Source organism: Orcinus orca, chromosome 1 (genome assembly GCF_937001465.1).
Source record: "Orcinus orca chromosome 1, mOrcOrc1.1, whole genome shotgun sequence".
Lineage (NCBI taxonomy): Eukaryota > Metazoa > Chordata > Mammalia > Artiodactyla > Delphinidae > Orcinus > Orcinus orca.
This window is the reverse complement of record NC_064559.1, coordinates 93,388,393-93,397,685: the sequence shown is the minus strand read 5'-3', so window position 1 is coordinate 93,397,685 and position 9,293 is coordinate 93,388,393. Positions and strand designations below refer to the sequence as shown.

General features: G+C 41.9%; 1 pseudogene; it reads right to left on the bottom strand.

Moving 5' to 3' along the window:
- Nucleotides 1-534: 534 nt before the first annotated feature.
- Nucleotides 535-1,167, bottom strand: LOC117197539 (eukaryotic translation initiation factor 3 subunit J-like; annotated as a pseudogene).
- Nucleotides 1,168-9,293: the final 8,126 nt, after the last annotated feature.

Here is a 9,293-nt window from a genome sequence, read left to right as displayed (position 1 = left end):
GCTGTCTTCTTCACAATGTGATTTTTTACATCGTCAAGCTCAATTTTAATACTAGGCGCACACCACATGACCTTTCTGAAAACTGCTTTTCTTCACAAGTTATGAAGAAGTTCAAGGAGGCATGGTTAAGGCAGAACGGTGGTAGTAAATACTACACAATCTTTGGTCGTATTGCAACCTTTGTTTCCAATTTAGTGATCCTGCTGCTGTGGAGTCAGATAGCGACAATGACAACTACATTAGGATTTATTTTTAAACTGGGATTTAGAAGCAACCGAGCTTCCAGATTTTAACTCCTTGGCAGCAAGATCCAACTTCCTCATTCTCACACTGGCCCCTACTTGTCAAAGGGTTAAATAGCTAGCTAGCTAGTATGGTACTGTACCATACTGCCCTTCCGATTGCAGCATGTGGCAGAACTGAAAGGAAAGGAAGTTGTGTTACACACTGAAGGGATGGCGCAAAACACAAGAAGACACCAGGAGAAGATGAAAACGTCACGTGAGGGCTTCGGAGCCCTGTACGCATCCTTCATCACATCATCATGGTACTCGCCAGGCTGGCTTGAATCCCTCTCCAGGAACCACATTTTGCTTCTTTCTCCTCCTCTTGCTTCTGTTTGTCATTGCAAGGCACGGTGAACGAATTGGTCATCTTTTTCAAGTCATCAATTTCCAAAGAAAAACACACCTCTGTATTGAAGGATTCCTAAAACCTGCATGGTATAGTGGCATTTCATATTGTGTAATTTTATCTTTTAGTAACTTTTCAAAACAATTGAAGTCATCTCTTGAAAATGGGCTCAGAGCATGGATTCTTTAAGCTCTATTTATTAACACCAAATGTTTCTTTGGCTAATTTGAGGTCTGACTCTTCCTGTCATTTGTTTAGCCTAGCCCCGGTTTATCTTTTAATTGTTCTCTGGTGTTAGAGCTTTAGGTTCTTCTAAACTCTTTTTATTTTTTCCTGTTGCTGTCCTTTCTTTTTGATTTTTTTTCTCTTTTTTCTTTTCTGAAAAGTTTATTTCTGGTTTTATTTCTTTTTCTTTCCTTTCCCATTGTCACTGTCACCCCATTTATCCTTGAGAGCCATACACCTGCCTTCCCAGCTGTCCCCACCAGGGTACTGCCGGCCCCCACCATCCACATAGGACTCCATGTAAAGCATGTCTGCATCCAGACTGGAGGTTCCAACGTCCCCCTCCAACTCAGGATGCCAACTGCGAGCCCATGTTTTTACCTGTATTTCTGATGGACTGGCTATAAATCAGAGGTTCCCATGACCCCTTCCTTGGGTTCGATTAATTTGCTGGAGTGACTCACAGAACTCAGGAAACTTTTTTACTCACTAAATTACCAGTTTATTACAGAGGGTTTTTAGAGTGGCTTCGTTATGTAGGCACAGTGGATGAAATCATTGGCCAGTGGTGATAGAACTTAATCTCCAGCCCCTCTCCCTTCTTCAGAGGTTGGGGTGTGAGTGGAGTGGATGGAATGGGCCTGAAAGTTCCAAACCTCTAATCACAAATTTTGCTCCACTGGTGACCAGGCTGCATCCTTAGGTGCAGTCCAAAAGTCACCTCATGAACATAACAAAAGACATCTTTAGCTCTCAACATTTACGAGACTGTAAGCGTTTTAGGAACTCTGTGCCAGAAATGAGGATGAAAACCAAATACATATTTCTTATTATAAGTCTATATCACAGGCTGAAACTGAAGAGGGTCTTGGCCAGCCGGGCCTCTTGGCACCTGTACCAATGGCAGGTCATGCTCAGGATCATTCATGTAGCAAAGTAGCTGGTAGAAAAGCAAGCAGGAAAGATAAGGCTGAACTATGCAATGTATCTAATGTCACAGTGGGGTTTACATTTGGCAGAGTTCTAAGAGACATAAATCCCAAGGGAGAAGGAAGGAAGGTAGATGAAAGGATAGTCAGGAACAGAAGGGAGACTTGGGCAATAGAACATTCTGAGTGCCAGTACAGCAAGGCCTCTGGTTGAAGCAGAAACCCATCCCAGAGCCTGAAGATCCCTGGGTCCCTGGGAAAGAATAAGAATTTTTGATAAAGGATACCTGGTGATAAGATGAATGAGGGGGTGATTCATTTGAACTCCAATCAACAGGCATTTATTGAGTTCTTCCCTGTTTGAAGACCACACTTATAACAAAATTACATATATGTAACCCTTTGACACTTATAACAAAATGACTCCTGTATGAGCCATGTTCTTAAAGAGGCTATAATATAGGAGGAGAACCAGAAACCCTACAAGAATTAAGTCAGACTACGATCAGTGTTGAAACAAAAGTGACACACATGACCAAGTACTAGGCGATAACAAAGAAATGTGTTATTTCTGAGGAAAGCACAGACTTCTGGTTGACAGGTAAAGATCAAATGACCCTGCTTTCACAATAGCCATTACTCTGGCAAAACCCATTTTGAAAGAAAGGTCAAGACTTAAGAAAAGGCAGTATTCACTGAACGTGGAAACAGATGTAATTCCTTCCCAATGGCTGCTACCCTTGCTGGTTGCCTCTGCCACACACACACACACACACACACACACACACACACACACACACACACACACACACACACGCAGCTCTCTTAGTCTATCATACGGGTTTACAAAATCTGCCAGGCAGTTTTCTGAGTGCCTAGTATGTGGAGGCGTGTAATGGGAAGGATGAGCAGTGGAAGGAAGGCAAAGAATAAATGCCCCAGAGTCTGACCACAATCCAAAAGAAGCAGATGCCTGAGAGAGAGAGACAGAGACTAGGTCGAGGGGTCTAAGCTACAGAGGCAGCATTTGTGCTCTCGCTGACTGCGCACGCCTGTAAAATGTGCCATGACCACCCTTCTGGGTTTGGAGCTGAATGTCTTGTTTGAAAATGGGAAGAAGGGTGAAGAGAGGACTGACAATAGTCTGCTCTCCTACTTGGAAGATCTGTGGGTTCCTGAAGCTAAGAGGGAATTAAAAATGTAAATTAGACTACAGAGTCATTTATCTCAAGCTGTGAGGAGTGCAACTCTGGGCAAAAACATTGAGAAAGTGTCCTCCACCGAAAAAGAAAGCCCCAGCCAATGCATCTTCAGTGCTAGCCTGAAAGAAGGAACAAACGAGATGGTCCTGTGTTTAAAGCCTTTACAAGGAGGTGTAGGCTTCCCGACAGCTGATAGGAGTGAGGTCCCGGTGGGAGGTGGGGCAGGCAGAAAATGACTGTAATCCTGACCCCCATTTAGAGGTGTTTAGACCAGTGATTGGTGGCTGTGACCAGAACCTCCCTGATAAGGAAGAGTGGTATCCCTGGGACTTGGGGCTCTGAATATGTATGGCCCAGGTTTCTTTTTGTGGCTGATATCTGGCTGTATATTTATTCTTCTAGATTACACATTCTGACGCTGAGGAACAAAGGGCTGGTAAGAGCTGCTCTCTGGTGTTTAATAATTTGAAGGAATTTACATTTCAATGCAGCCTTGTGCTACATTTCTCATACAACCTCTCCCCCTTCTCCCTACTTGCCTTTCCCTCCCCGTAATTTCTTCTGATGGAAAGAATGGACCACTCTCCCAGTCTGGGAAAGGAGGTAGGAAGAAGGGAAGAAGGAGAAAACCATGGAGACATCATTGGAGGGAAGAGATTTATTGATATTCCACTTAGAATTTATTCCCTCAGAATCCTATTTATTTTATTTATGTTTATAAATCATACATTACCAAGTACAATGAAATTGCCTAAAAACCCAGAAGGTTACTTGGTGTTCTTTGTGATTTGACAGTGGAAACAGAGGGAGAAAATGAGTAAGAAGTGAAGGTATGGGAGGGGGTGGGGACAGGACCGGGTAGCTCTGGAGAAAACATTTCCCAAGGAATAGCACATGTCTGTTCAGCTTGCTCTGTGACGGAGTGTGATCCAAATGGTCTCCTCTGTCCTTCCATCACTGGAAGCACTGTTCCGCCTCTCAGGAGAGGGGATTCAGTGTCAGGTAATTAACCATCAGCATTACAGAAAGTACTTCACCAGGCAGAAGTGTGAAAACACATTTACACCTCATGTAAATGGGATAGATTTTACCGTTTGAGTGAAGCCCGAGGAGTCATCGAGTGAAAAAGATAAAGTCATACATGGTTAGGATTCCGAGATCCTAAGAGTTTACATTCTGCTTCTGCAATGAGTCACCCTCTCTCCCTTCATGTGGCTGCCCCAGAATATATAGTGACCTGTGGGCCACAGGGAGCTTTGGGTATAACTCGGTGGACATGGCAGCCCAGCTAAGACCCTACACAGGTAAATTAAGGGTTTTGTTCTGCTCTTGTTAGTGTGGTTATTCAACAATCTTGAAGACATGCTTAATTTCCACTGTAAGGCACTGTTTCTGTCTTCAGGGTACTACTGATCTATGAGTACAGGGCGGTAATACAGGGTGATTATAGCAACAGAGGGGGCATGTCCAGGAGGCCACGGGAACCAGAAAGAGACCGTCCCAGACGCCTCATGGAGGAAGTAAAATGACAAAGGTCTAGAGAATGAAGAGTGGCTTGTTAAGCGGAGAGGACTGGCAAATGCAAGTGCACCGAGGGCTGAGGGTAGTTTTGCTTTGCACGCTGCATGGTTTGGTAGGTAGAAGAGAGTGGCTAGATGAGGTTATCTTAGGAGGACAGGTTTGTGAATGTATCACAAAAATAACTGGATTTTCTTTAGTAAATGATAAGATTTTATAAGAATGAAAAAAGTGGCAATCTATGGATGGGGTGGGTAGAAAAAAAGAATGGAGAAAAGGAAAAATGATCCCTATACTCCAGGATGAAAGTATGGAAATGGTTAATGGAAGCCCTCTTTTATTTTTTTGAATTTTATTTTATTTATCTTTTTATTCAGCAGATTCTTACTGGTTATCCATTTTATACATATTAGTGTATATATGTCAATCCCAACTCCCCGTTCATCACACACACACACCCCCGCCACCCCACCACTCTTTAATCACAGGACGAGTAGGTCTAGGTTCCTCTCCACTGAAGGAGGAGGAGGGAAATAAGTGACTATAATTTTTCATACCCATGAAGATATTCTGTTCAATTATTGTTTTCTCTAACCAGAACCTTCTCCGTTAGGGGAAGGGCATATGTGAACTTGAGGCAGAGCCTTGAGGGTGCCCCGCTGTGGTGTTTAATGTCAGTTGCTATTAGAAAAGCAAAGCTTCAAACTGAACTGCCTCTCCTCCAGCTCCAGATTAACTCACCTAAATCCTCACCATAGGAGAAGTGGTTCACGTTCTGAGGGTCCATCCCATCTCCTGGAAGTTATAGCCATGATTTCAACAAGCCTTGGGGTTCCATAAAAAGATGAGATTCCCAGGGTGTATGGGGACATGTCTGGAGCCAATGGACAAAGATGTGGGCCCTTTACTAAATGTTATTTGATGTCACAGAATTTTGACCTAAGCAATGGGGTTTTGGGTCTACATATTTTAACAATTATTGAGAGAGGGGTGTTAAAAATCTCTATTATAATTGTGAATTTGGCTCCCTCTCTTTTAAATCAGTTTTTGCAAAGGAGTGCAGAATGGGCTTCTAGTGAGTAGTTCATAGGAAAGGTTTAGGTGCTAGGGTTGAAAGATGTGAGCACACTAGTCTTTTCCTTCTAGTCTTATGTTCTTATTTTAGATTCTGGAAAGTTCACAGGAAGTTCTTCATTTCAGATGAAGCTCCATCCCAAATTTTAGTTTACCTAATTATAGATCCCCTTAGTCAAGCAACGCTTGATTAGTAAGTTCCTCATTGGCTTAACAACATTAGCCTCTAGTTAGAAGTAAAACCAATTCATTTATTTAGCAAGTTAAGGGTAGGTGCGGTTGGCCCCTGTGAGTGCTAAACAATTGTTCTAAGCCAAAAGATGAAACTGAAGTTTCCTGTTTTCCTGTTATACATGAGTGTTTTTAATCTTTAAGAAAAAAGGCACACATATATATATATATAAATGCATAAAAGAAATATATTAATAATATGTATTTGACTTTCTTTAATTTTCTTTACTTATCTTTCTGTCTTCCTGGGGTTAAAATATCCTTACTACCGAGAAAACTGTTACTTCACTGCAAACACTATGAGGGTTATCTTCCCATGCAAACTTTTTGGTTGTCTTCTCAGCTTGCTGAAGTTCTGTAAACTGGAGAGGCTTCTGGCCTGAAGGAGTACTAGTTTCTTGTTTGTATATTGATGCGTCATGCTGAACCCCATAAATAGTCACAAATCAATGACTACGAAATTCAAAGGAGGTGATCACATTGTTTGCAGTTCCTAGCTTCGTGTCAAAAATTACATATTTCTCAAGTCATTTTGCAGATTCACTTATGCATTCATTCCCATAAACAAACATTTCCTGAATTCTTGCTGTGTGTATGGCATATGCTAGCCCAAGGTTCTCAGAGTGTGGCTCCTGGACCTGCAGCATTAGAATTACTTGAAAATTTGTTAGAACAAAGTCTTGGACCTTACACCGGACCCACTGAATCAGAAACTCTGGGGGTGGGCCCAGCAATCTGTGTTTTAACAAGCCCTCCAGGTGACTCTGATGCAGCTCCCGTTTGAGAACCACAATGTTAGACAATGGAGTAAAGACAGTGATGAATTAGATACATTCTAAAGTTCTCATGTCTAAAAAGCTCAGAATTTATTCTGTAAAATGAGAAATCTCAGGTTCCTCAAGATGAAATATCTCACTTGCCAGTGGTCTCACTACTAGTGAGTAGTAGAGTTAAGACAGTCTTCTGAAGGCCCATCCAGGGGCCTTTAAGTAACATCATATTGATTAGCCATCTCTTGCCCTCTCTTCTCCTTCTAGTTCCTAACTTAAAAATTGTATGTACTTGGGTAAATGTAGAATTGACTTCAAAGAACTGACTCTGGGTAGCTGATAGGGAGCAAAGGCACATTGTGGTAACTGGGCCTTATGAGGAATCCTGTCCCATCCTCCAGCAAGGTACCTGGACTCTTAGTAGAGACAGTTAGTCGGTCAACAAGTATTTATCACCAACCACCACTAAGTGCAGGGTACAAAATGCATATTGCCGTTTGGGTGGCCTAGGACTGGGTGCATGAGAAGAGGAGGAAACAGTTCCTGCCCTTGAAAAATACACACACACACACACACACACATTTTGAAAACATGGAGGAACAAGTCTGCTGCATGACAATAGCAAGGGCAAGATAATATGTACAGATAAATTGAGCATTGCTGGGGGATTTCAAATCCTAATGCCAGTGCTGGGAGGGTGGGGAGTTCATCACCCTCACTAACTCATTGGGCAATTTCTGCCTCATTTCGTTAGACAGAGGAGATTGTTACCAGAAAGCCAGAAAGGAAGTACCATCTGGGACTGTGTGCACTTCCAGACAGATGGCTGACTCTTCTAGTCCTGTTTTATTTCTGGCTGCGGATCACACAGCCTACAACTATACTGTAAAAATGGGATGTGATGGGACACGGGATGTTTTCAGAGTGTGTTTTTCTTTTTCTCATTTTTATCCCCTGGAAACTTGTGGTAAAAATAAAACTTAATGACAGTCTTCCTGTTTTTCCTGTTGTTGTTCGAATGAAGCCTTTGGTTGGCAAAGGACTGATGGGTTCCCTGGAATTGGAGATGATGTGCAGGGATGTGGCAGAAGGCCAGGCCAACCTTGAGGAGGCTGCTCCATGGAAACCCTTTGTTAGAGTATGTGTGTGTGTTGTCAACCTTGAGATGGTTGAGAACTGTGACACACTTTAAAAGTACAGAGTGGTCCAGCCAGACTGGAATGCTTCTCTCAACCACTTTTTCCCTACCTACTTCCCACTCTGAGGTTTCCCCTCACCCGCCACTAACTCCCTTCATGCCGGACAGGGGAGAGATGCTGACACGAGCAGAGTAGTTGCAGTCTGTCTGCTTTTGGCCTACTCAAGGCCCTGGGTTTTAAAGTCTGGGATGTGAGGGATTGACTGGGAGATTGATATAAATGAGGATTCCCCACTGCCAATAGATGTGAAGGTTAGAGCAATTACTCAAGCTACTTCCAGAGTATAAGATATCAGCTTGTTCAATACATATTTCTTGAGTGACTATTGATAAAGTATTACATTGTAGGGGTGTAAAGATGTAAAAGATGATCCCCAAAGTCAATAATGTACTAGAAAGAGCCTTGATCCCAAATTCTGACTTAACTGGCTTTGTGATTTGGGACAAGTGACTAAACTCACCTGGTCCTCAATTCTTCTATAAAAGCATTTACTACTGCCGTTGCCCTTCCTTCACCTCTTTTCCAAGTTTGGTCTCCATCTCTAACCCTTCACTGATTCTCAGACTTTGGAGGTACATACCAACCACCTGGGAAGTGCATTAAAATACACATTCCTAGGCTCAGAAAATATAAAGCAGTACATCTGTGGTAGAATCCAGGAACCTGCATTTTTAGTATGCCCTGGTATAATTCTGAAACAGCTCATCAGTGGGCCATACTTTGATAAACGCTGCTTTCACACTTTTCCAGATTTACGAACCCAGGTTTAGTCAATATTTTTAACTCTTTCTCTGAGCTCTCATAGCATTTTATTTAAGCTTATGAATACTCTTTATTATGAACTGACTCACATTACAATAGGATCAAAAGAAAGAGTTAAGCCTTCAGAACCATCTAATAACTCATTTATTCAACAACTATTTATCAAACACTTATTATGTGCAGTCAGTGAACAAAACAGAATCATCATGGCATTTACATTCCAGTAGACTGAAACAGAAAATTTAAGAAACCCACTAAATAATACACAAACAATAAAATACATTAGAGAGTGATAAGAGACATGGAGAAAAGAAGCAGACAAGCAAAAAACAGAAAGCAGAGCAGGGTAAGAGGATCAGGGATGCTGAGGTGGGGGGCGGGTTGAAGTATTAAATAAGGTTTAAATATTAATTGTATCCCTTAAAGGTTTTATTTGGCCTTGAGCAAGTCTCTTAACCACTTCAATTATCAGTTCCTCATCTGTAAATTGTGAATAAGAAATCCCAACCTGCAGAATTGTGAGGTTTCAAGAGAATGTAACACCTGGCTTTATAATACAATTAAGAAGCACAATTTTCTTATCTGTCTCCTTGTTCAGATTATAAATTACTTGAGGGCATTTTCACCTTTGTATCTCAAGCACTTAACAGTACTTGGCATGTGGTGGGCACTCAGTAAATGTCAATGTTTGAGGCAACCAACTACTAAATACTGAGGAAAGAATACATAAGAAGCGTACTTACTCTTCAG